General features: G+C 45.6%; 1 protein-coding gene and 1 long non-coding RNA gene across 2 annotated transcripts in view; one reads left to right on the plus strand and one right to left on the minus strand.

Annotated features, from left to right (window-relative positions):
• The window catches only part of EHF (ETS homologous factor), a 40,514-nt gene extending 39,698 nt beyond the window's left edge, over window positions 1-816 (minus strand). Inside the window, exon 1 of the mRNA XM_004446852.5 lies at window positions 702-816. The gene's annotated coding sequence lies outside the window, so the exon portion shown is untranslated. The remainder of the gene's footprint in view (window positions 1-701) is intronic.
• Window positions 817-1,549: 733 nt separating this feature from the next.
• LOC139439837 (uncharacterized) lies at window positions 1,550-24,862 on the plus strand. The gene is made up of 3 exons (XR_011649921.1): window positions 1,550-1,845; window positions 18,234-19,260; window positions 21,315-24,862. It is a non-coding gene; the product is annotated as an uncharacterized lncRNA (long non-coding RNA).
• Window positions 24,863-24,875: the final 13 nt, after the last annotated feature.

The raw sequence follows: 24,875 nt of genomic DNA on the forward strand, positions 1-24,875 counted from the left end.
GCTGAGTCACGTCTGCCTGTCTAGTTATCCCACTATGGAACACACAAAGGGCTAGTTTGTCCTCCTGTGATATGTTGAAACCCTTTGCCAAAATTGATTTCTTCTCCGGACAGAGTTTTTAAAAGGTATGTGGCTCTCCTCCATGCACCTACCTACCTTGACTGCCTGACCACTTTTTCCAGTGTGGATGTGTCCAACCCTGCACATTTCCAGTCATAGTGAGAATGAATTTGCCTTTGCCTAAAGCTCATGAGTCAGAAAAATTACCCGCAGAAGACCCTCTAGAAAATGTGGCCATGTGCTCTGAAACCCAAGAGCCATTTAGCCAACTAGTTCCTCACTGAGCTCTATCCGAGTCACGTTGAACTCTGCTATTAGAAGAACTCAACCCAGGGAAACAGCTGTGTCACACAGATAGCCAGTACCCAGGGGCTTCTCAGTTCAGCGATTGGGAGTCCAGATTCAGTGCAGGAGATTCACAGATAGCATCCAAAGCAGACCCCCTGCTCTCCAAAACAAAATCCCAATAAGAACCAGTGAGGTAACCACAGGTAAGGCAAGCCTCATTTCCTGCCATAACAGAGACCAGCTGCCACCGAGAGTCCGTTTTATTTTCATCGGTCTGATTCTAGGCAGACTCCTCTTTCCACACAGGTGTTTTAATTCAAGATTCAAAAGAAGATTTAAAAATAAAGACTTACCTCATTTACCTAAAGATTCTGGGTGGGAAATCCAATAGCTGTGGCTAATGGAAGGGAGGCAGCAGGCAGCAAACACGCCAGCTCCTATGGGGATGGGTTACCACGAGTGTTATCACGTCTGAGTCCTCATCAGAGTGGAGATAAATGCATATGACAATAATTTTAAATCATTTTGTAGGATGTTAAGCAATAAGCCACCAACCGGGAATTCCCTAAGTCACTTCCCCCTCCTCTGATTGGCTGCTGGGCCCTTTAAAAAAATAAAATAAAGGATTGCAAACATTGGCTCATTTGCATTTGGCCAACTCACACGTTAGTGTTCAAACGAAACAGGTCTAACCAGGTTATGCCTGTGTCTCAAGAACAGAGAGACAACCTGTTAATGGATGAGGAATTGATTTGGTGGTGACTGTTCTTTTCGGCTTAGAGGCTGTTTCAGGTGAAAAGCACGGTGCTCCCCAAAAGACCCCATCAGGAAGGGAGAATGCAAAAGCAAACTGAGCAGAAGTTTAAATCTGGAGGAGCTGGTGGTGAAGAGGAGTGGGAGCCCTCTTGCACATCTCTCTCCTTTACTAAACTGCCTTTCGTCCCCTCTGCTTTGGCACCAAGATCTCTGCCTGCCAGCGTGGAGCCTGGCTGTTTAAGGGGTTCCGAGCAGGGCAGCCCAGAACATGGGTTCTCTCTCCAAGCGCCATAACCACCTCTCTGACAGTGATCCTTGGCAATTTGAATGGACTCTGAAAAGTCAATCATACCCCGCCCCAGCCCCAGGAAAGCCCCAGCAGAAGGTTTGAAAGCAAGGATCCTGCAGGGAAGGTTCATTATGAATTACTCAGGGGAACAGTCAACTCTCAACAATGCAAGTGCTGGTGATCCAGGTGGGTGATTATCCGGGTTCTTCCTCTTGACACTCACATGATCTTTCTTACTGTTTACTGACACTCCCTAAGGAGCTGGAGAGGGAATGACCAAGGAATAAACTGGAAATAAAACAGCACAGTTTGAACAAGAAGGAGGTGAAATCTTTGAGGATCATCTGTGGATTTCAACTACCCATGCAAGCAGAATCCCCAGGGGCCAGAGGCATGTAGGGAGTTGCCTACACCTGTTTTGCTGGGTCACAACTGCACCTCCACCTATACAGGTGAGTGACCTGACCGCTCCTGGCAAGGAAAAATACCGTCCCCTAACCATTAACTTTCTCTCTTGGGTCTTCCTGGACACTGGCCTGGCATGAGCTCATTGTCCAAGCTGATTTCTTTAATCAGTGGGGGCCTCCCCTCTGTTGGAGATGGGCAGGAAGTTGAGTTTTGGCAAACAGACAAATGCTTTATAATCAAAACCAAGAACTTCTCTATGTAAAAAGGAAAATTCTGTGTATGGGCAAAGACGGATTGTTAATAGAAAAAAATGGTAAGTGGTTGCTGAATTAAGGAATGGTGGATGGTGAGTGTTTGAGAGTAATAATTCTTCCTTTTTTTTCTTTTTCTTTTTTCCTGAATGCAAAGGAGAAAAAAGCAAGTTTGGGGGAGTGTAAAAGGCTTGGTGTGGGAGCAGGGGTGGATTTTGGAGAGTTTTGGAACTCAGGCAGGGCACACTTAAAGGTTTGGGGAGGGCAGTTTAGGGAGGCTCTTAAAAGGCCCTCTGCCTCCCCAACTTCATCCAGCATTCCCACCACTCCCCAAGGTATTTCCCAAGGGCGCTGTTAAAAAGCAAGTCTGCTGTGTCTGATAAAAACAGTAAAGGTCATTATCACCCATTATCACATTAGCCTCAATTAGTTTATCAGCTCCAGATCTGACAGCAGGGCCCTGAGGGAAGAACCTGTGAAGTTTTGCTTGGAAGATAAATCAAGAGAAATCTGAAGTAGCAACTCCTCCCAGGACAAGGTGGTGGGGAGGCCTATGGTGGAGAGGGGAGAGTTAGCAGGACCAGTTGTACTCCAGGAAAGCAAACTTGACCTTCTTTATAAATTTGCTTGAGAAAGCAGGGGCTGGGGGAAGCGGGAGAGAGGGGTACAGGAGGTAGAGAAGTGTGGTCAAGAGGTGGTAACTTCAAATTCAACTCTAAAGTGACATGGCTCACTGGTCTTGTCCCAGCCACCTTTATTAAAGGGCCTTTAATTTATCTTTGATTCTGGCTGCATCTTCACCCATTCTTATTTTGCCCATTTTAGAACAGAGTACTGCTCCATTAAGGCACCCCTAAATAAAATCATTTTGAGGTACTTGTGGAGGAAGGGGAGGGAAAAGATGTCACCTCATATTCACAAGTGACAACATGGGAATTCTACATATGAGAAATGGCTAACAAATGTGCCTGATGCCTAGTGGGTACTTAATAAGGATTGATTCTTTCCTTGACTTGAGACTTAGTTGAACCTCCCAGAATAAAAACAAAGCACCTCCCCCCCTCCACCTCCACCCCACCCCCACCCCAAAGAAGCTATATTATTAGGCACATTGCATCCATAGAGAAAGTCCTCTGGAATATGTGGTCTTGTACCCTGTGGCAAACTTCCACAAGGTAATCAGCATCAAATTAGATAGATAGAAGGTAGAAAGGTAGAAGGATGGAGCACTGGATGGATAGATGGATGGATGGATGGATGGATGGATGGATGGATGGATGGATGGATGGATGACTAGATAGATGGCTGGCTGACTGGCTGGCTGGCTGGCTGGCTGGCTGGATGAATGGATGGGTGGATGGATATCCTGGGTTTTAAGTGAGAATGCTAAAAGTTGAAGTTGCTGCTGAAGCCTTCTACTGCAAGAATCTCAAACATATCTAGCATGTCCCTCATGGATAAGAAGTTTAGAAGTATAACCACAAAAACATCAAAGACTCCAGCCCTCAGCCCCTAGAAAAACCTTTATATGGACACATTGTTAGTTCCTTAAAAGTCACATCAACCTTCTCAAGGAGGAATTGGATGAGAATTTCATTATCATCTCAGACCTCCAATCCTAGGAAAAAATGCCATCATTTCTATGTTCCCAGGATTCTTTTGGGATTGATGTAGAATGGGGAAGTGAATCGAGTGGTGAGACAATGCTTACTGCCTTCATTTTATGGATGGGAAGACTAAAGGGAGAGAGGCAAACAGTTTGCCTTCAAAGCAATAACAAAATAATACTGAGAACTGGAACTAACTCTAGAAACCCAATTACTCTGCAGAGAAGTCTTCCTGGTCTTCCTACATGTCAAGACCCCATCACTGTCTCAGACCTGCACAAAGACACAGAGCATTTGCCGAGTCCTGAGGTTGGTGCCCACAGAAGAAGGTGGAACATATCAGACCAGTTTCTATGCAGTAACTTGGGGACTCCAAGTTAGTTGGGTTATCTAGTCACAAAATCAAAAAACCTCAGGGACCTTAATGTCCAAATCGAGGCCAAGACAAAGAATCTCTCTAAGCCAATTATCAAGCCATGAGGGGTCTTAACACCAACACAGGCTGTGGTTACAAGGTTAATGGGAGTCATGCCATTGTTTTCCAAGAAAGAGGATGCTCACTTACTTTACACAGTAGCTTTTAACTAGAGGCCCTATATTTATTTTTGAAAGCAAGTGTGTTTGTATATGTTTATGTCTGTCATCCCCTCCTGATGTCATAGAGTTAACCTCCAGGGCAGAACATGACAACCATTTAGTAAGAGCCACACTAGAATAGTAGGTAGGACTCATGATGATGGAGGAGGTTTTGTTATGGGAGTAAGGGGTGAGGGGGGTGGGGAGGTAGATGGGGACCTCATATTTTTTTAATGTAACATTAAAAATAAATTAATTAATTAAAAAAAAGAATATTAGGTAGGACTGACTGAAATAAGAACCTATAAAACTCACCATGAGAAAGAGGGAGATTAAATAGAAGTAGACTAATATCATTAATTACCTTGTCTAGAGTCAGATAAGGAAGTGAGGTTAATAAATTTTGTCTTGCCTCTTTCTCTACCCTCTTCCAAAAACCACATTTTCAAACTCTTTAAGTTTTGTGGGCTCTGAAGGTGGCACCTGATTTCTGTTTGGGAGGTCCCAATGTTGACAGCTGTCCTAACAGATGTGTGTGAAGCCCTCAGATCATGCCTTTTGCGATCACATCTGCACCTACACGCTGAACAAACCCTTTGCCAATGGCACCACCATTGAACTGCTGGAGTGGGGGACAACCTTGGTGTTGGAGGAGGGGAGGGTGGCTCACTTGTTTCAGGAAAGAAGGAGCCATCACATGTGCATGTGCACACATGTACACACACACACAGAGCTCAAACATCTGACTATATCCCCAACACCAGTCTTACCTATGCACCAAAGATGGGTTTTCTTAACTCCCTCTTTATGTTTTCTTTATCTTCAAGATACCTCCCTTCTTACCTAACAATTTGTCCCTGCCCTGTTCCTTCTGTCTTGCCTACACATTTATATTCTCTTTTTGACCTTATCTTTCTTCACAAGTGGCTTTACATGGTGCCCTGACAATGCACCATGCAGCACTAAGCACTTATTTCTTGAATCAAACTGTTTTGGGTTTCTAAACAGAGGTTTTCCCTCCTGGTCTTCAAAAAGGCTCATTTTCTCCATCTCAGAGAGAGAAGGAAGACCAGACCACCTCCAGGCAGCCTTCTTGTAGCCAGTATCATCTTCTTTTTTTCTGTGGAGAATAGTTTCTTATAATTATAGAAACAGTTTTCGTACTTCATTTTGGCATACTAGCCCCTTTTCCATACTATGGAACCCCAAAACGTAAAACAGATTAAAAGTGCATTGCATATGGATTGGAGTTGAGGCAACTAGAGCCTCACTTACTTGGCTTCCCTTCCCTCCTTGCCCAGAGGCAACTCTGAAGACCCCGTGTTCTCTGCTATATAGTCCTCCCTACTCTGTGTCCTTGCTCTCAGCCAGTGGAACATCAGAATTACATTTGCAAATTCAGATACCTGAGATCCTCCCCACACCTACGAAATCCACACCTCCAGGGGTGGGATGATAACAGAGAAAATAATTTTGCATCTGTTTTACTTTTGTGGGCTCTCACATTGTTCCATTGTTGATGAACATGGTTCCTATCCCAGAGGACATTTTAATGGTGCAGTTCTTAGATGAAGATCTCAGTGCCTAGTCTTTCTTACTCAGGAGTCATGAGAGACAACAAACTTCCAGACCCAGAGTAGAAGCTATGTAGAACCACCATGCAGATGTCAAATTATTCTGGAGAACCTGTGGTGTTCTAAGAACCTGTTGCCTTGCCCAGTAAAAACAAGATGGGGCTAAAGGTTTTTCAGAAGCAGCCTGGAGTGTTGGGAGGGATATAGTTTCTGAACCCAAAAGACCAGGATTACCTTGTCACATTTACTTAAATTTTAGGTCACAGTTTTCTCATCTGTTTATTGGGTATATTAATGTTCTTGGTAGGTTATTTGGAGGGTTAAGTGAGAAACTGAATAAAGCGTTAGAAGAGTGCTTGGTACTTGGTGGGCTTTCAGGAAATATTGGTTTACTCTATCCCTCTAAGGACTGAACTTGAACCCCAAGAGATCCCTTTGTCAGTATATGAAGTTTCATGCAGGTAGTCGGAGAAATAACCCTCCTTTTTGTGAAAGACAAAGTAGGAAGGGGTTGAGCTGGAAAGGCATAGAGAAAAGGGAGTAATAATGGCTACTCACATGTAATAAGTCCTAACCATGCACTAGCCACTAGACTAACAATTCACCTCATTTAAGCCTCACAAAACCCCAGCAGAAAAGTCCTATAACTAGTCTCTCTTTACAGATGAGGAAACTGAGCATCATAAGCTGAATAAATAACTTGGCCAAGGTAACATAGAAAAGCAAGTGACTGGAGCTCAAACCAAAATCAGTGTGATTCCAAATGAAATCTCCCAACTACAACCCTGTCAGAAAAGAGAAGCTTAGCAACTTGTTGAAATTTGGACTATAAAATCTTATATAGACTTGAAAACCAAGCTCAGTCTGGAAGGGAATTGAAGATATGAATATTTGTTAGAAAAGTGATATTGGAAAGTTGAAATGCAAAAAATATGAAATATACAAACTCCAGGCAGGATTGGGTCTTTTAGGACAGTCTTTAGTCCCTGCCTTTCACTACCAAATATTTAAAAGGCTTAACACTCAGAATAAGAATTGAGGGGAAACCCATTGGAAAAAGTTGTGACTTGGCTTTGCCTGGGAAGTCATGAGTCTCTTTGACACAAAGGTCACTCTACCATTCACCAGGGTTAACAGCACTGGACAGGCTAAATACCACAATGAGAAGCTCTTCAGCACCTGGATCCAGAAATAGCAGGAAGGAATAGAGCCAAGAGTTGAAGTGAAGGTGAAGGCATTCTATATGAAGGTTGAGGGCAGTGGTTACACCAGGTTGGGAGTGGGAGCTCTGTCAGTTTTTTCATCTCTATCTTCATAAATGATTGATGGTGTCTCAAAGCAATATAAAATGCTAACCAAACAGATTTTTGCCCTTAAACACCTTCTAGATAGAAATGAAGAATTCTGGATTTGCCCATGTCCCTGGAAAGAATGCATCTAGAAACCTCCTGGTAGTGATATCCAAGGTATCAAGCACATCCATGTGACTATGCAAAAACTCATTTGCATAAATAAATTATCCATTCAGTCCATTCAAAATATATGCACCTGCACCTTTGTGGAAAGTCAAGAAAGAATAATTCCATATTTGGGGGAAATCCAGATGAAATCTCCCCTGCATGTGTCATGGTAGATCTACGATCTTTCTCCTCTCTCCTCCACCCCCATTCTTAATAATCACATGTGAGTTCAGGGTTTTGAATTAGTCAATCTGTCACCTTGGACAAAAACTGTGTGCTAATCAGTCCTATTTTGAGATCTAGTTTCTCTTATGACCATGCCCAGGAAAGTTTTATGAGAGTCCTATTTAAGTTCTGAAATTCTAAGGACCAAAAAATATTGTGTAGGTTGGTATACAGTAAAACCGAAATAAGGAACTCTTTTGCAAACTTAACCAAAAATCTGCAGAGTCAGTTCATCTGAAAACTTCTCTTGGGATGATAACCCTGCTGGGAAAAGGACCAGCCACAGTTTACTCACTTCCTTACAGTGAAAAACACAAAGACCCTCAATTTATGTTACACTGGAAAGAATGAGGAGGGTGGGTTAGTCAGGGTTCTCCAGCAAAACAGAATAGATGGGGGGGGGGGGAGGGGAGAGAAAGAGAGAGTGAGAGAGAGAGAGAGAGAGAGATTCATTATATGAATTGGCCCACAGAAATGTGGAGATTGGCAAGTACTAATTGCATAGCCACAAAATGGCAATTCCAATGAATGCGAAGTTGAATTCCCCAGGAGAAGCTGGATGGATGTCCAAGGTAGAGACAGAAATTATTTTTCAACTTCTGAAATCCTCGGTTCTTGCTTTAAGACCTTGAACTGATTGCTGAGGATTGTCGATGCAATCAGCTGTAGATGTAATCAACTGACTAATGATGTAGATCCATGTACAAGATACCCTCACAGCAACAGTCAGACCAGTGCTTGCTTAACCAAATACCTGGACACCGTAACTAGCCAAGTGGACTCATGAATTTAACCATCACAGTGGGCAAGTGTGAAGTGTGACAGGCCATGCCAGGCTTGCTGTGGACTTTCTCCATCAAAGTGTACCCCAGGATTATGGTTCTCAAATTCATCTGCCCATAGTTCTCCAGGAGTTTCCAGAATCACTAGGGCAGAAAACCTGAGGGAGTTCAACCTTGGAGCTCACAATTGTGTGTGGTTGTGGTTGGGGAGGGGGTGCCTTGGCAAAAATCTGATTTTTGCTAATCCATTTTCTTTCCAGCTTGGCAGGTCACCTTAACTTGGAAGCTGAATGCACAGCCAGGAAAAAAATGCTTTTTATGGGATGGGCCAATCAATGCTCTGTGAACTTGAGCCTTGGCTGGGGGTAACATTCTTTGAACAGCGAGGTAAGGTGAGACTAGAAAGCTGCAGTACCACGCTAATTGGGCAGAGTCGCCGGGCATCCAGACCCACCCCGGGTTACTGCTCAACCCACCACCCATTCACTCTTCTAACTGCAATCCCTCTCTGTGCTCACTTATTGGCAGCAAGCACGAGGCAGTGGAGCAGAGTGGCTGGGGCAAAGGGTAAAGTGAGACCAAGAAGGATAGAGATGTTAAAAGACTGTAGTTCCTGTGTGTTTTATCCTGATGTGCATAAAGAGACTTCAAAATGTCCCCCAAACTTACCTTGGCTACATTCCCTACCCTTTTAGTCACAATTGTATGAGAATTTTAGTATACTTCCCTACCTCCACTCCCACCCCTGTCCCAATGCTATACTTCCTCATATTCACAGCCTTCTCAGAAAGCAACCAGATAATAACACCCTTACTCAAAAAATTTCACAAGTTCCCCATTACCTGGAGTTGTCTTCCTTGGAGGAAAGTACACCTATTGTGGGTGTTACACAAGATGATTTTAAGTACAAATAAGAATACTTTTTATTTGAACACTCACATGGTTTTGATATAAAAACAACTTTAGAAAAATAAAAAGTGACTAGATTTAAGGAAAGCTGTTAGGTAAATACTCTACATGGCACACAAACATAGCAAAACAACAGTGATAATGGAATGCAATAACTGAAATTTGGAAAACAATGGCTTAAAGATAGGCAATCCAAACTCCCCAAGGACATGACATTCCTGCACCATCTGGTCCCTACTACACGTCCAGTACTAAGTCCCTGGTCTGCAGTTCTCTCTCACAGGGTACATCCCAGGCACAGTGGGCTCAAGACGCTGTTCTACCCATGCTCTGTGTTTCCCTGCTTCCCACTTTCGCTGCCACATCAGTCATCCTTTCTCCATCTTTGCACAATGCGCTCTACCAGTTACCAACACCATTTTCTCCTTTCAGTCTTCCCTGGTTGCCTTCATCAGAATTAAAATCTCCCAGAACAATTTCTACCTGTAACCAGTCAGTATTCAACATTCAACAAATACTTACTGAACTTCTACCATGAGCTAGACACTGTTCTAGGCACTGGAGAATCTGCCACAAGGAACAAAATCAAAACAGACACCTCTTTCATCACTTAGATTCTAATGAAGGGAGGCAACAACACGTTTCCTACTGTGCCAGGTGGGGCTGCTTTGGGGTGCCACTGTCCCCTGGCCAGCCTGTGTAACATGGGCAGAAAGTGTCTCCATCTTCATATACCCAGAAGGGCCTGACATGACTCCTCCCATGTAGCAGGGCATTCAAGCCCGGTTGATAAACAGAATGGGTTGGTGTTTCTCAGAGGCTGAAACCCCAGATTTGGGGCCCTAGTTTCTAAAAGCAGTGGCCTAGCTAACACCATCCTGTGTGCTTTGGCACTTTAGAAATTGCTTTCTCCATGTATCACATCAGACACTCACAATGTCCCTGGGACATGTGATGCAGACAAAATGACCCCATTATGCTTGGCATCTTCCCTGAGATCATTCAGTTGGTAAAGTGCAAGACAGATCTAGAGGTCAAGTTCATGACCACCGTCCCCCCCTTGGCCACTTGTCATCATAACTGCTCTCCTTATCCCTCAGGGTGAGACAATCTCCAGGCTCAGACACTTTAATTCCCACTGAGAATCAAACTCACAGCACATATTGAGCATCTACTGGCACAAAGCTCTGTAGGGACTGCTGGAAAGAGGAGGACACCCTGGAACACTGTCAGGGATGGTAAACCCTCCGTAGCTTTCCAGAGAGAATCAGCACAGAGTTGCTTCTGCTATTCTCCCCCTGCATCTTCCTCTACTCCTCCCTCTCACTCCATCACTTTTCCAGGGCCGTTGCTAAGCCTCAGCAAGACAACTGCATGGAGGGTTACTAACTTACCCTTAGTTTGCCCCAGACTTTTCCAGTTTTAGCCCTAAAAGCCCTGTGTCCCAGGAAGCCCCTCAGTCTCAGAAAACAGGAAGGTTAGTCCCACTACCTCATGTCACATTGAGGTTTGCTCCAGTCTGACCTTCTTTTATCTATTCTTTCTGAGCCTACTATCTCATCTGCAAATGGAGATAATACCCACCTCCCAGAGTTGCTATGAGGATTAAAGAGATAATGTATATATGGGGAATTCACTAGTGCACCATTAGTAGCTGTTATTACTATCTTTGGAGACTGGACTTAGAGTAGTGGAATCAAAGAAACTTGGAGCTGGTTAATGCCAGCTGAGTGACTATCTATCTTTTAGAGACCCACATGACAAGGATCACGTGACCACCAAGGCATCTTGGAATGGCAGGAAACAAGAGATTTATCAGTGAAATGCTGGAAACCAAATCCCGAATCCACTCAGTTCTGCCTTCTTATATTTCTTAAGCACTTGCTATGTGCCCGATGCCATACTGTTTTATTTACATGCAATTTCTCATTTTATCCTCACAACAACTTCAGAAGGTACCATTTTTGTCCCTCATTTTAAGGATAAGGCAACTGAGGCTAATAGAGATTAATAACTTGCCCACTTTCACACTACTGGTAAGGACAGAGGCAAACCAGGTCTGCCTGACCTCAGAGCCACTAGCCCTCACCACTGCCTAACCAAGCTTAAGAGATCTCCTCCCCCTGGGCCTCAGGAGTTGACAGCTTTTCTTCCCTCCAAGTAGAAGGAATTGGCATATTATTAGGCACCAGGCAATCTGATTGGTCTTGGATTGGAATTAGGCAAGTCCCTGCTTGCTGGGAGGTAGCTTGCCCTGAAACCCTGCTGGGTTTACCAGAACCCTGAGAGAATATTTACGTAATCTAATTACATTGCTCTCAAGCTTCAGATTGAGAAGAGCAAACCAGGTCAAGAACCACAGTGGCTTGGACAGATTTTTTTTTAAGATTTATTTATTTATTTATTTCCCTTTCTCCCCCCCCCCCCCCCCCCCCCGCCCCAGTTGTCTGTTCTCTGTGTCTATTTTGCTGCGTGTTCTTTGTCCGCTTCTGTCGTTGTCAGCGGCACAGGAATCTGTTTCTTTTTGTTGCATCATCTTGTTGTGTCAGCTGTGTGTGCGGTGCCATTCCTGGGTGGGCTGAACTTTCTTTCAAGCTGGGTGGCTCTCCTTACGGGGCACACTTCTTGCACGTGGGGCTCCCCTGTGCGGGGACACCCCTGCGTGACAGGACACTCCTTGTGTGCATCAGCACTGCGTGTGGGCCAGCTCCACATGGGTCAAGGAGGCCCAGGGTTTGAACCACGGACTCCCATGTGGTAGGCGGACGCCCTAACCACTGGGCCAAGTCCGCTTCCCAGATTTTTTTTTAAACCCAGAACATTTTAATATCCAGACTAATTCCGTTGGTCAAGTCCATAATAGAGGAAAAGGCACCAGACTTGGAAATAGACTGGGGTTTTTATCCCAACTTTATCATTTACTACCTGTGCTGCCTAAGACAACATCAGGCTCAGTTCTCCCATCTGTAAAATGGGCATAAAATTTATCCCGGTATCATCATCATCATCATCATCAATTGTTGAGTACTTAGAGTGTGCTAAGCATTACTATGCTTACCTCTTTACATCTAACTCTCTCAAAAGCCCTTTGGTAGAGTTACTATTTTTATCTCCACTTTAAATATGAGGAAATCAAGGCTCAGAGAAGTTTGGAAATCAGCCAAGATCATACATCTAGTAAAGTGGCAGAGCCAGGTCTGTAACCCAGTCTCCTGAACCCCAGCATCTCGCTCTTGACCCCGGCATACTAGCTTCTGAAGCCCATATTGTAAAGCTTTCAATGAGATGACGTGTATGAACTTGCCTGGAAGCATCCTTTCTCCTATATGTCTCAGTTCACTGCTCCTTCCAAAGTTCTAAAAAGAAGAGAGGCTATGGGAGCACCTTCTCCAAGGGTCACTCTCTCCATGGGAGTACTCTTTCCAGGGAGCACCTCCTCCTTCCCAAACTGCACTGTCACCCTCTGAGGTGATAACGAATGACTCCCCAGTCAGGATAAGAGCATGTGAGCTTGAGAGTGACTCAGAGAAACAAAGGGTCCCAGGAAAGAGCATCCAACTGCAGAAGAAAGCCAGGCAGCAACCTGTGGCAAAGATAATTACAGACTGGAGAGGTGACAGGAAGGCCAGAGGCCATCCGGTTTACACTACATTAAATCATAACCCCAAAGACTGCAAGGAGGTCCACAGGCTCCAGAGGGCCCTGGGGACCCACCTGGAATTTTTTTTTAAATTCCCCCTTCTAACTGCCACATTCTGAATGGCCTCCTTGCCTTTCCTCCCACCATAAGTCCATGCTCAAGATCTCCCACACTGTCCCCACTGATCCAATATTCTCAAAGCATGGGAAGAAGGTATAGGGTTGAAAGGATGAGAGAATTAAGAAAAATACAAGTTCAACAATGTATCTTGGGAAGATATGGTTCTTCATGTTGTTCTGTAACAAGGTAAAAATAGCTCATTTTTCATCAAGATAGAAAATGAAAACCTAGTACTATCTTATCCAGCAATCTACAACACCTTCTATGTCCAGGCTGAGCCGTGCTTAAATAGAGGCTATACACAGCATTTTGGTTTGAATTCAGGTAGACGTAGTTTTGTGTTTCAGATCTGCCGCTTGTGGCTATGTGACCTTGGCCAAATGACTTGACCTCTCTGAGCTTCATTTCCTCATTTGTTAAATGTGGATTATAATAGTACTCACTCTGTAAAGTTTTCAAAGGGACTAAATTTTAAAATACACATAAAGAGCTCCGATGACAGCTATTTTATTTATTACTCCTGTAATTCTGAATTCTGCCTCCTCCTTTCCTCAGGTATTTAACCCACCCAATTTCCATTGCTCATCATCTCCCCCCAGTCTTTTTTATTTGATCCGTTGTCCCTGTTCATGGGGGATTTTAAAATGAGGCACGTTGAATTGGGGACCATCCTCAATCTCAGGCTCCTACTTCTTTGGTTATCCCAGGTTTCCTAGCAGTTCAGGCCTGTGTGGCCGGAATTCAGATTCTGGAACTTCCCGAAGGCCCCGTGTTTCAGGCTTCAGAGGCTGCATGCCTCCTTCACCTCCTCCCCACCCTGGCCACCCTCCCCATTCTGAAAGTTCTCTTTCTCCCAACTGCACGCAGCATCAGGGGTGCATGGGCTCTTTCCATGGAAATGCTATTTGGTTACCTAGTGTTTTGCATTTTGTGACACCAAGGGCCTGGATGTGACCAGGATGTCGTGACCAACCACAGCTTGGCAATGGCAAAGTCACACTTGCGTTAAACTAACACCTCAACAATCCTACAACTTCCTCCCTCCCTGGCTTCCATCCCTCCAAGCACAACAAAGATCTATGTGTCAGAAGTTTCTGTAATAACAAAAATAGTAACTTACTGAGACTTTACTATGGTGTCAAGCACAGTGCTTCATATTTGAAATACATTACTCCTTTTCTTCTAGTTTTTCTGTCTAGATGTGAGGATCCTCTATTTAACCCTTGATGGTAAGCTTCCCCAATATCCTAGGGCCTGGTTTGACCATTCCTCAAGATGGCCCCAGCCTCCTGGTGTCATGAGGACCAAGTCTGTCAGCCAGAGGAATAAAAGTGGCTCAGGCGGCCACAAGGCAGGTAAAGGGAGGAGGGTCTCATTGTTTTAAAAGCCCCGACAGAACTGCTAACACCTGGAGTTGGTTGGCGCACAGAGAAGCAGGCACTCTGTGGGAGTGTATATTTGCACAGACTTTATGGAGGGCAATTTAATAGTATTTATCAACATTTGAAATGGTCATATCCTTTGACTCAGCAACTCCATTTCTAGGAATCCCTCCCATGATTATATGTACAAAAGATCACAAAATAAGTAACGAAAAATTGGAAATAGCACAGTGTTCATCAATAGGAAAATGCGTAAATAAATTATGGCCTATCTATACAAAAAATAATAAGACAACGGAATTTGGTCTATATGTCATTATGTTGAAAGATGTTCATACAGTAAATGGAAAAAAAACAAGCTAAACAACAAGGCTTACGGCATGACTGCATTTTTTGTTTTGACATACGCACTCTGTATATGTCTGGGAGGGTATACAACAAACAGTTAATAGTAGTTACTGCTAGAAGTGGATTGGGAAGAAAGTTCACATTCTTCTTTTAGTTTTATAACATGCATATATTTATCTATATTTATGTCTCTATAATAAAAAATGTCCAACACAACAGATCTTTCCTTTTCTTTCCATGTCCGATAGAATCTTCTAAAAAGCAGTGCATAATAATCCAAAGCGACATGGTGGCTAATGGGTATGGGGAATGGCAGGAAGAGACGAGATGTCGAGGCATCTTTAGGACTTGGAGCTGCCCTGGATGGTGCTTCAGGGGCAATCACCGGACATTGTAAATCCTCACAGGGCCCACTGGATGGAATGGGGGAGAGTATGGGCCATGATGTGGACCATTGACCATGAGGTGCAGAGGTACCCAGAGATGTACTTACCAAATGCAATGGATGTGTCATGATGATGGGAATGAGTGTTGCTGGGGGGGGAGTGGTGGGGTGGGGGTGGTGGGGTTGAATGGGTCCTCATATATTTATTTTAATGTAATATTTTTACAGAATCAATAATAAAAAAATAAATAAATAAATAAATAATAATCCAAAGCGTGCATTTGTTCAGAGCGCTGCAGTCTAAAAAGCACTTTCACAAACAAAATCTCCTTCACATCTCACACTATCCCCGTGAGAGTAACACTATCCAGTTTTACAAATAAGGCAACTGAGGCAAGGAATCTTCCCTATGTCAAGTGACTGGTGGTTGAGAGCCAGGACTGGAAGCCCAGGTCACCTGCCTCTATTGTTAATCACCTTTCCATCCTTTCCCAGCTTGTGTCTGAAGAGTTTCTTTCATGGCAAAATAAGGTGGCACTGGCCTCAGATCTTCTCTGTCTCCAAGTGAAAATCAGAATACCCAGACATGGCTAAGAGGGGAGATATGGGGACTCGAAGAGCATGGTGGAGAAGAGCTTTAGAAAGGTTTGAGAAGGAGCAAGCGGCCTGAAATGCTGTTCTGCAATTAAATGCGTAGGCCATCTGCAATCCGGGCCGGCAAGACCCTAACAGGTGCCTCCCTCCCAGGCCTCTTCCTGTTTGGGGTGAGTCATTTAGCAAGATGAGCCAAGCCAAAACCCAGTTTGGGGACCAATTCCATCCTAGGTAGGTACCAGAACTTCTGCCCGGGACCCTCTAGAGAGCTGTCCACAGGGCCATGGGAAGGAGGAGAGGAAAGCTTTCTGGCCCTTCTCTGATGCCCGCCTGCTAGTTTAATGCCCTTCAGTGCTCCTGTGCCTTTTGGAACACAGTCCAGCCCCTGTACCATGATTTACGAGCCCCTTTGTGAGCTGGCACCTACTGATTCCTCTATATTGAACTCTGCACATTGACTCCTTTCAGTGCCCCAAAAGGGTGTTCTCTCTCTCTCTCCCTCTGTCTTCCTCTGTCTCTGTATATATCTCTCCCTTTCTCTGTCTCTCTGTATGTCTCTCTCTCTCTACCCCAAACTGTCACATATACTGTACCCTCTGCCCAGAGCACATGTACTTTCAGGAGTTTCTTCCTTGGTAACTTCTACCCTTCCTTCATCTCTCATCCCAGAGCTTCCTCTGGGGATCCTCCCCTGATCAAGTCACCCTACCACTGGCTCACCTGACATTTGGGAGACTTGAACTAAGCAGTTCTATCTGCCATGGACAGACATCAGGAGCAGTTCTGCATCTAAACAACCAGACATGCTCAGGCCATCTCGTTCTTGGGCGTTTAAGAACCAGAATCCCAGGGGCTGGTGGGGGGGGGGGAGCGGTTTGCTGCTTAATGCTCTAATTGATACCACACCTGTCACTTTCTCCCTCCTCCCACCCTCCAGCCACCCCTGGGCTCAAACCACATCATCCCAAATTGAGAGGCCACAGGAGCTAAGCCTGGAGCCAAACAGCAAACGCCCTTCCCTTCCTCCCAGCTGCCTGTGATTTATCTCCCTTATCTTAATCTCCACACTTTCTCTGGGGCAAAGGTCCCTCGCAGGAAGCTCCTTCAAAGTTAACTACCATTATTTCTCGGAAGACAACCCCCTCTTACTATAAGCGAAGGCCCACGTCCAGCCCCACAGACACCCAATTTCTCCCTAGATCAATGGGCTCCAAACAGGCTCAGAATCACCTGGGGAGCTTTACCAAAATGCTGGTGCCAGGGCCCCACAGCAGACTTAATGAATAAGAGTCACTTAAGGAAGAGGCCTGGGAAGCTGCATTTGATACCTCTCAGGCGAGGTTGATGCTCAGCCAGATTTGGAAACCAAGGTTCTTGGTTGGAGACCCCTTCACAATGGGCCTCCTGTTTAGCCAATCAGCCACCCACAATTGTCTTACAAAGCAGTAGGACACAGGCTTTGGAGTAAAGGAAAACTGGATTCAGACCCTGTCCGCCTCTAGGAAAAGACTAAGTGGCCTCAAATAAGTGCTAAACCACTCTGAGCCTCAGTGTCCTCAGCCACTGCCTGAGGGTAGTGATGGCTCCTAGACAATGTCAGGTTGTTTTAAGAACTCTGTAATAGAATTATGTCAAGTGCATGGCACAATGGCTGGCTTGGGGTAAGAGCTAAAATCTGGTCATATTTATCTAGGATTTTTTTCCTCCTGATTCTGGTGACCAAAAGGAACTCAAAGTGGTTTAAAGAGAAGACAAGAGGAGAAGAGGAAAGAGAAAATTGAGAGTGAAGGGAAGACAAAGCAATCTCTGATGTCCAGTCCTTATTTGCCCCTTTTCCCTGGACATGTGAGGTCCCTAAGGCCAGAGGCCAGGATTCTAGGTCCTTCTTTACCACTCTCCCATCTTCTGATCCCTACCCACACTGGACATGAGTCCCAAGCTGCCAAGAGACACGCTGATGTGGGGCAGAAATTCCCCAAGTGATGGAGGACTATTTTGAGGGGCCACCCAGGATGCCCACCTCTTGCCTGGCCCCGCTACACTAGAAGGCCTTTTGTCTTTCTTTTCAAACGGTGGGTCTCTTGCTTGTGGTACAAACTGAACCCACGTGGACACCAGTTCACTCACTCTCAGCCCACACTCAGCGAGCCCTGCCCTGTGCAGGTTGAACACATCCCAGGGCATGCAGGACATCTTCTGGTTCACCTTCCTGTTGTTGTTTTTTTGTTTTTTTGTTTTTTTTAAGCCTGTTTATTTTATTTTTCAGCACGTTTTCCATCCCCAAATGGTCAATTAGCTGATATGATAGTTTGATGTGTTTCTTTCCAACCCACTTTCCATTCATATCTTAACACAAACGCACACACATAGATTTTTAAAACAAAATACATAATACTTTACATGATCTGAAATTTTTTTTATTTTAAGGTCTCAGTTGTATATATCAGCACATAGAGAATGTGCTCCTTCTACTTAATGGCTATCATTACATGGATATAGCATGATTTGTTTACCAATCACTCCCCTTTCAGTTGGCTTTTTTTTTTTTTTTTTAATTTTCTTTATTTTCTTTTTTACAGAACCTGGGACCCAGGAAAGCAAAATGGCTCAGTCACAGTCTCACAGCGAGCGCAGGGATTTGAAGCCGGGGATCCCGGCTCTCGTCCCCTCGCTGCACTTCCCCTCGCTGCACTCCACGCTGCCAGCATAAAGGCACGGCTACAAGCTCCCTGAGGACCTAGGTCTCTTTGTCTGAATCAGTTGCATGACACAATGTCTGGAGCTCAGTAATTATTCACCAATTGAATGAACTTGCACACCGTATCTACTAAGGGGAGTCGAGCAGTATAGGGTAGTGGGGGCAGTGACTCTCAAACTTTAACGTGCAAGACTCACCTGGGGTGATTTTTAAAATGCAGATTCCTACTCAGGGGCTTGGGGGTGGGCTCAGATTCTGCCTTTCTAGCAGGCTTCTGGGAGATGCTGACTCTGCGGCCCACAGACCCTGGTCTGAGAAAGCAGGTAGCACAGTCTGGATTCGAAGCCCGGCTCTGCTATTTACCAGGCCTGCAATCTTGAGCGAGTTGCTTAAGCCTGCTGAACCTTGGTTTTCTCACCTGTAAAAGGGGGTGATAATAAGTGATTGCACTTGCTTTATAGGGTTATTGTGAGGTGACTCTGTGTTCAGCAGCTTGCCCGGTGTCTGACACACACAGTCTGTCGGCTGTTACCAGAAGGCTGAGAGTGCGAGGAGGAGCCTTCCCTGTAGGAAGGTAACCTTCTCGCATTTCATCCTTGACCTCTGCCAGCCAGCTTGTGGTCCAAACTACCACCCTTGAACAGCCCCCGACCCCAAAAAGAATGAGTCCGCTGCTGCCGAGATATGCGGCAGGGTCGCGCAGGGTGCTTCCCTCCTGCCCTCCCTGGCTGCTGTGCAGCCGGGTGACGTGTGAGCCCAGTGGAAGGAAACGTGCCGGCAGGCAGAGGAGCCCGCCCCGCCGAGCTGCACTTCAGCTGGCGGTCCTTTGGATTTATTTTTCCTAAGAACTGCTCAGAACTTTGAGGAGGTAGAGCGTTTTTATCTCCAAGATCCCAGAGAGCCAGGAGGTAAGAAAAATCAATGAAGTAACTCTGCCGAGCCCTGCTGATAGCATCAGAAAGAGAGTGGGCATGCTTATCAGGAGAGCTCTGGGAAGATAGAAGTGGGAAACCCTGTGGGGTTATCAAGTCAGCAGGGCCTGAAGAAAAATGGGAAAACTCTGGACACCCAGGCCCCTCACGCTGGCTCCTTTTCCTGGGACCTTTTTTCTCTGCTCTGGGGCCTGCCGCCCATTTCCGGCCGTAGCCATTCTTCCCATTGTCATCACTCATACTGTGGCGTGAATGGCTTGCAGCAGCTTGAATGGAAGTCGGGTACTTGACTTTAGAATTCAATTGTTTGGCAGAATGAAAAACACTCCACTGAGAAATTTTAGGCATCAGCCTTGGGAAAGGGGTCCTTGAAAAGGAAAGCTGAATGGTTTTAAGGTCAAGAAGACCTGAGTTCAAATCCCAGCTCCAGCACTTCCCAGTTGTTCACTGGGCAGGCTGTATACCTGGACAAGTCACCCAGTCCCTCATCTGTAAAGTGGGGTGAATACCTCCTGTACAGTGTGGTCATGGGATTAGAGATAATGGGTAGGATGCTCCTAGGATAATGTCTGACCTAACAAGGCCTCGTTAATTATTGAGATAATGACCCCTCGGAGAAGCCTTCTGGAACTCCCAGGTGCGGGTGACCACTTCCGTTTTTCATCCTAGCCTGTCTGTCTACTCTGCCATTTGGGCTTGGAAGGCGTTGGAAGGCGTTCATTTTCTCCTGCGAGCTCACTGAGGGCCGGGACTTGTCTAATTTATCTTGGATCCCCGTGCCTAGCCTAGAGCTGGCACAATGGGAAGGCCAAGCTGAACTGAATTCCAACCCCGATCTTAAAGGTAAAGGTAAAGAGAGCCCTCCTTAGGTATCTGCTTTCATTTGTCTGGGGCTGAGGCTTGGCTGAAGGAAAAGGGCCTGGGGGAGAAGGTAAGCGACCCATAGAAGCGCCCCCAGCTTGAGGCTCTGCAGCCCCCTGAAGACTGGCCTGTCATTTCTGTCTAGTGAACAGCCCTCAGTCTGCTCCTGGGCTCCTCCGAGGGCGAGGTTCTGGCCTGTGCAGGCAGGGCCGCCCTAAGCTCTGGGTTGGGCATTTTCTCAATTGTTCTCTCTTGCTTATCTCCAGCTAGTTAGTGATTAACTGCTCTTTGAAAGTTTCTCAGCCTCCCCCAGTCTCCCTGGGAGCACAGGTGGCCACTGGGTTGGAGCAGAAGAACCTGACTCAGGGCCCAGTTCGCCCCGTGCTTACTGGCAGAGGTTTCTGGGAAGGGCCCGGGGGAGGCGTGTCTGCAGGCGGCCTGTTCTGTGGAATTGCATGTGTGTGTCATGGGGAGGGGGGGGCGGGGGCGGCAGATGACAAGCAGTACCTGGGAGAGAGAGGCTTGACTGCACCCCCACCCCACCCCCAAGAGCTTTCTTGACAAGCCCTGAGCCTGTGTCGTTTCCATCAGACAAGAGCTCCTTTAACAGTCGGCCACTGCAAGTTGGAGCGCCACTCCCACCCCTTTGTAGCAAGCCCCACACAACTGCGCCACAAAGGGGAGCAGGTAGGGGAAGGAGTTGACTTGGTCAAGCACCTTCCAGAACTTTCCAGGAAATACAAGGCCCTTTCCTTTGGGAGTTTGGGCTTTTCCTCCACCTTTTCTTTAATGCAGGAGTTTTTGATTTGAGGTTTGCGCTTCAGTGGTGTGGAGGGGCTTCTAGGCAGACCTAAGAATCCCTAAAAATAGAAATAATAAGCAAAACAATTGGGAGTATGTCTCTAAGGGCATTTTTCTAGGGTTGGTCTTCTATATTTGGCAGCCAAATTGGTGTCAATCAGATGTTCTACTTCTCACCTTAAAATCCTTTACCAGCTATTATTTAGAAAACGGAAAATAACAAGTGTGGGCACGGATGTGGAGAAATAGGAGCCCACAGGCATTGCTGGTGGGTTTGTAAAATGGTGCAGCCACTGTGGCAAACAGTTTGGCAGTTCCTCAAAAAGTGAAACATAGAATTACCATAGGACCCTGAATTCCACTTCTAGGTATATACCCCAAAGAACTGAAAGCAGCAACCTGAACAGATCCTTGGACGTCAATGTTCATAGCAGCATTATTCACAGGAGCCCAAAGGTGGAAACAACCCAAGTATTCATCGGCAGATGAATGGGTAAACAAAATGGGGCAGAGCCACACAATGGAATATTATTCAGCCATAAAAGGGAACGGAGGACTGACCCATGCTACAACATGATGACCCTTGGCGACACTATGTTGAAGGAAGGAAGCCAGATGGAAAAGGACAAATATTGTATGATTCCATTTATTTGAACTGTCTGGAACAAGCAAATTCATAGAGACATAAAGTAGATTAGAAGTTATGGGAGGGGGGCAACAGGGCCCTTTCCCTTTGGGGTCATGTGAAAGTCTTGGCCATGGATGGTGAGGACGACCGCACACCACTGTGAGTGTCATGACCACCACTGAAACGTTTAAACAGGAAACGGTGCATTTTGTGTATGGTACCACAGTCGTAGTTCTTACTTCCTATTTATTCCATTGCTTTTAGAGGGGAAAAAGACAAAATCCCTGTCATGACCCAAGAGGCCCTGCCTGAGCTCAGTCCCTCTCTCCCCCGGCCCTGGATCTCCACGCCCAGGCCGCCCTGGTCCCCCTTGGACTTTGCCTCTGAGGCTCCTTCTGCTCCAGCTCTGCCCCCAGCTCTCCTCACAGCTGCCCCTTTCTCGTCCTTCAGGGTTCAGCTCCAAGGTCTCACCCTCCTAGCGGCCCCCCCCATTGCCCTCGCGGAATCAGCCTCACCCCCACCGTGAGCACCGCCGGCACTCTGCAGCACCCCGCTGATGTCTGCCGGAGGCTTGCCAGATCTTGCTTTGCTTATTTTGCGTTTAGAATGTACGCTCCTGGGAGAGACAGCTTTGCATGGCTCACAGCTGTAGCTACGGCAGGTGGCAGAGAGCCTGGACTGTAAGAGGCCTGAAACAGGATGAATGAATGAAGGTGAAATTTTCCTTAGGTGCTCAGAGGGGTTGGGCTTAACCCCCCAAATTTAACAGCAGTTGCTCTAAATCAGGGGTTGCAAACTATGGCCCCCAGGCTGAATCCAATCCAATTTTTGTACAGCCTGTGAGCTAAGAATGTTTTTCACATTTTTAAATGGTTGAAAAAAATCAAAAGAAGAATTATCTTTAGTAACACATGAAATTATATAAATTCAAATTTTACTGCCCATAAATTTTGTGTTTTGGAACACAACCACAGTCATCCATTTATGTAGTCTCTGTGGCTGTTTTCAACCTACAACGGCAGAACTGAGTAGTTGCAAACAGAGAACCATGTCTACCCTGCAAAGCCTAAAATATTTACTAGCTGGCCCTTTAGAGAAAAAATTCGCCAGACCCTACTCTAAATTATGCTAAGAAGGGAGGAGGGGTGGGATCCAAGCAGATACAGGAAAGCATGTAGAAAGTATAGAGGAAGAGCAAGGAAGAAAAGTAAAAGAGAAGGGAGAAAGGAAATGGGAAATGAATGCGGGGAAAGGAAAAGAGGATTTTATCAAGCCTCTACTAAGTACCATGCATGATATCTGCTGCTTTATCTCCTGTATTTCTCAGCACTAGATAAAACTTTAAGTAGAGACAAAACCCTTTGTTAGGAAACCTCCACTCCCAAGCTCTGTGCTTTCTACGCACCTGTTGCCCCTTGACGGTCCAGCCGCCTCCTCCCTCTTGTATCTCCAACCCTGAGATGGCCTGGCCCGGCCCCTGCCCCACAGCATTCCCTGCTCCAGATGTTTCCCTCTGCAGTGATCCAAACTTGCTCGCCTCTATCACTCCCAGGGAGTCCTGCTCTCCGCTAAGCGACAGCAGAAATGAAGACAGGTTTTCCCTGTATTACTCCCACCCTCACCCATGCCCCCCAGCCTAACACAGTATTTGGCATATAGTGAGAACACAGTCAATATTTGCTTATGACTGGATTGAACAATCAACCACACAGAGCCTTAGCCCAGTGAACCACCATTTCTCAGGACAGACGACCCCCGTGGGGGGATCTCTGTGAGGAAGATGGTTGAGAGCAGTGCAGTCCTTCGTGGCAACATCACGGTGCACCCAAAAGCCTTTCCCTAAAACTTAAGACCCTCAGCTCCTGCCGCACCCCGACCTCCTGCCCCGCTACCCCTTCTGCCCACCTCTCATTCCCAGAAAGCCCTGTCTCTTCTGCCTGTCCCACCACTCTTCTAGGCTCTTGGCTGGTTCAGGGCAAACACAAGTAATAAAATAAAGGTTAGGGGGATGATTGGGGCAGATGGCAGAGGAAAAAGGGGATTTTTTTTTTTTGGGAAAATACACTTCCCCTGTGGCCAAGCCAAAGCAGGAGCTGGAAAAACCAAGCCAGAAGGCTCTATCAGAAGCCAAGCGGAGAGTACCTCCTTGTGTGGTTCTCGTGTCTGGCATTTCCTGTGAGGCATGATGACTTTCACTTGAGCTTTTGTGGTTGGTTGGAGAAAAAGGACGGGTCTCCTTATAAAAGAGAAGAAAGAAGTAAACTCATGAGCACCAGCCCTGGGACTTCAAAGAGAAACAATGTGGGCAAGGGAGAGATTAATTTAGAAAGAAATATGGCAAACACTAGTGAAGGCAACTGAGAGACAGCAAGGCAGTTTATGCCCAGATCTTTTTTTTTTCTCCTTTTCCTTTATTTTTTCTTTTATGACACCATCTACTAAAGCTTTCCATCTCTTTGTGCCTTCCCCATGGTTTTAAGTGTGGTTCCCAGTGGCAACCACCTATCACTCCTAGAGGACTGCAACACTGGACGTGAGGCAAAGACTATGGGTCACAATATCTCTTTCTGGCAAAAGGAAGAACCCAAGAAGAAAAAGGTGGCAGCAATGGAGGAAGTGGAGGCAGATCGACCCTTGGAAGCCAAAGTAGAAGAAACAGGAGCTGGGTTGGGTTGATTACCCTGACATCCAGATCTGATTTATCTGATCTAGGGAATCAAGTCAGACCTTCCTAAAAATTGTCCATCTGTACCTCAGTCTGCGAAGTGCCATTGTCTCTTCCAGTGGTGAGAGCCAACAGGGAAACTAATACAAATATTTATATAAATCATTGGGTTTTTTTTTTCATTCAAAGGAAAAGTACTTTATTGGGTGTGTCCCGTGGAAAGAAATAGATACTCTTACATCTTAAATTCACTACTTTTTTTGCATAGAAGAAAGTCAATTTAAAAAATGAGCATCATATGAAATGATTTTCAATTTCGCTGGTAATTAGAGAAGCACAAACTAACACAAAAGAGGTCTCTTCATTGACTTCAACTTAGCGATTTGTTAATATCTAGAGAGGAGAGAGATGCACATGGCCATGAACTCAGCAAACCTGCTTGCAGGGATAAGCCCTGGGAAACTCTAACATGCGTTCAAAAGGTGACTGTACAAAGATATTCATCCCAGCGCTGTAAAATGAAAAACTGGAAACAGCCTAAATGCACTTCAGTAGGAGAATGAATAAATAAAGTGTGGCAGCATCCTCATTAGTGTTTCATTCATTCTTTATTCATTTTTCACTAAGCACATTTCC

The sequence above is a fragment of the Dasypus novemcinctus genome, chromosome 10 (genome assembly GCF_030445035.2).
Source record: "Dasypus novemcinctus isolate mDasNov1 chromosome 10, mDasNov1.1.hap2, whole genome shotgun sequence".
Classification (NCBI taxonomy): domain Eukaryota; kingdom Metazoa; phylum Chordata; class Mammalia; order Cingulata; family Dasypodidae; genus Dasypus; species Dasypus novemcinctus.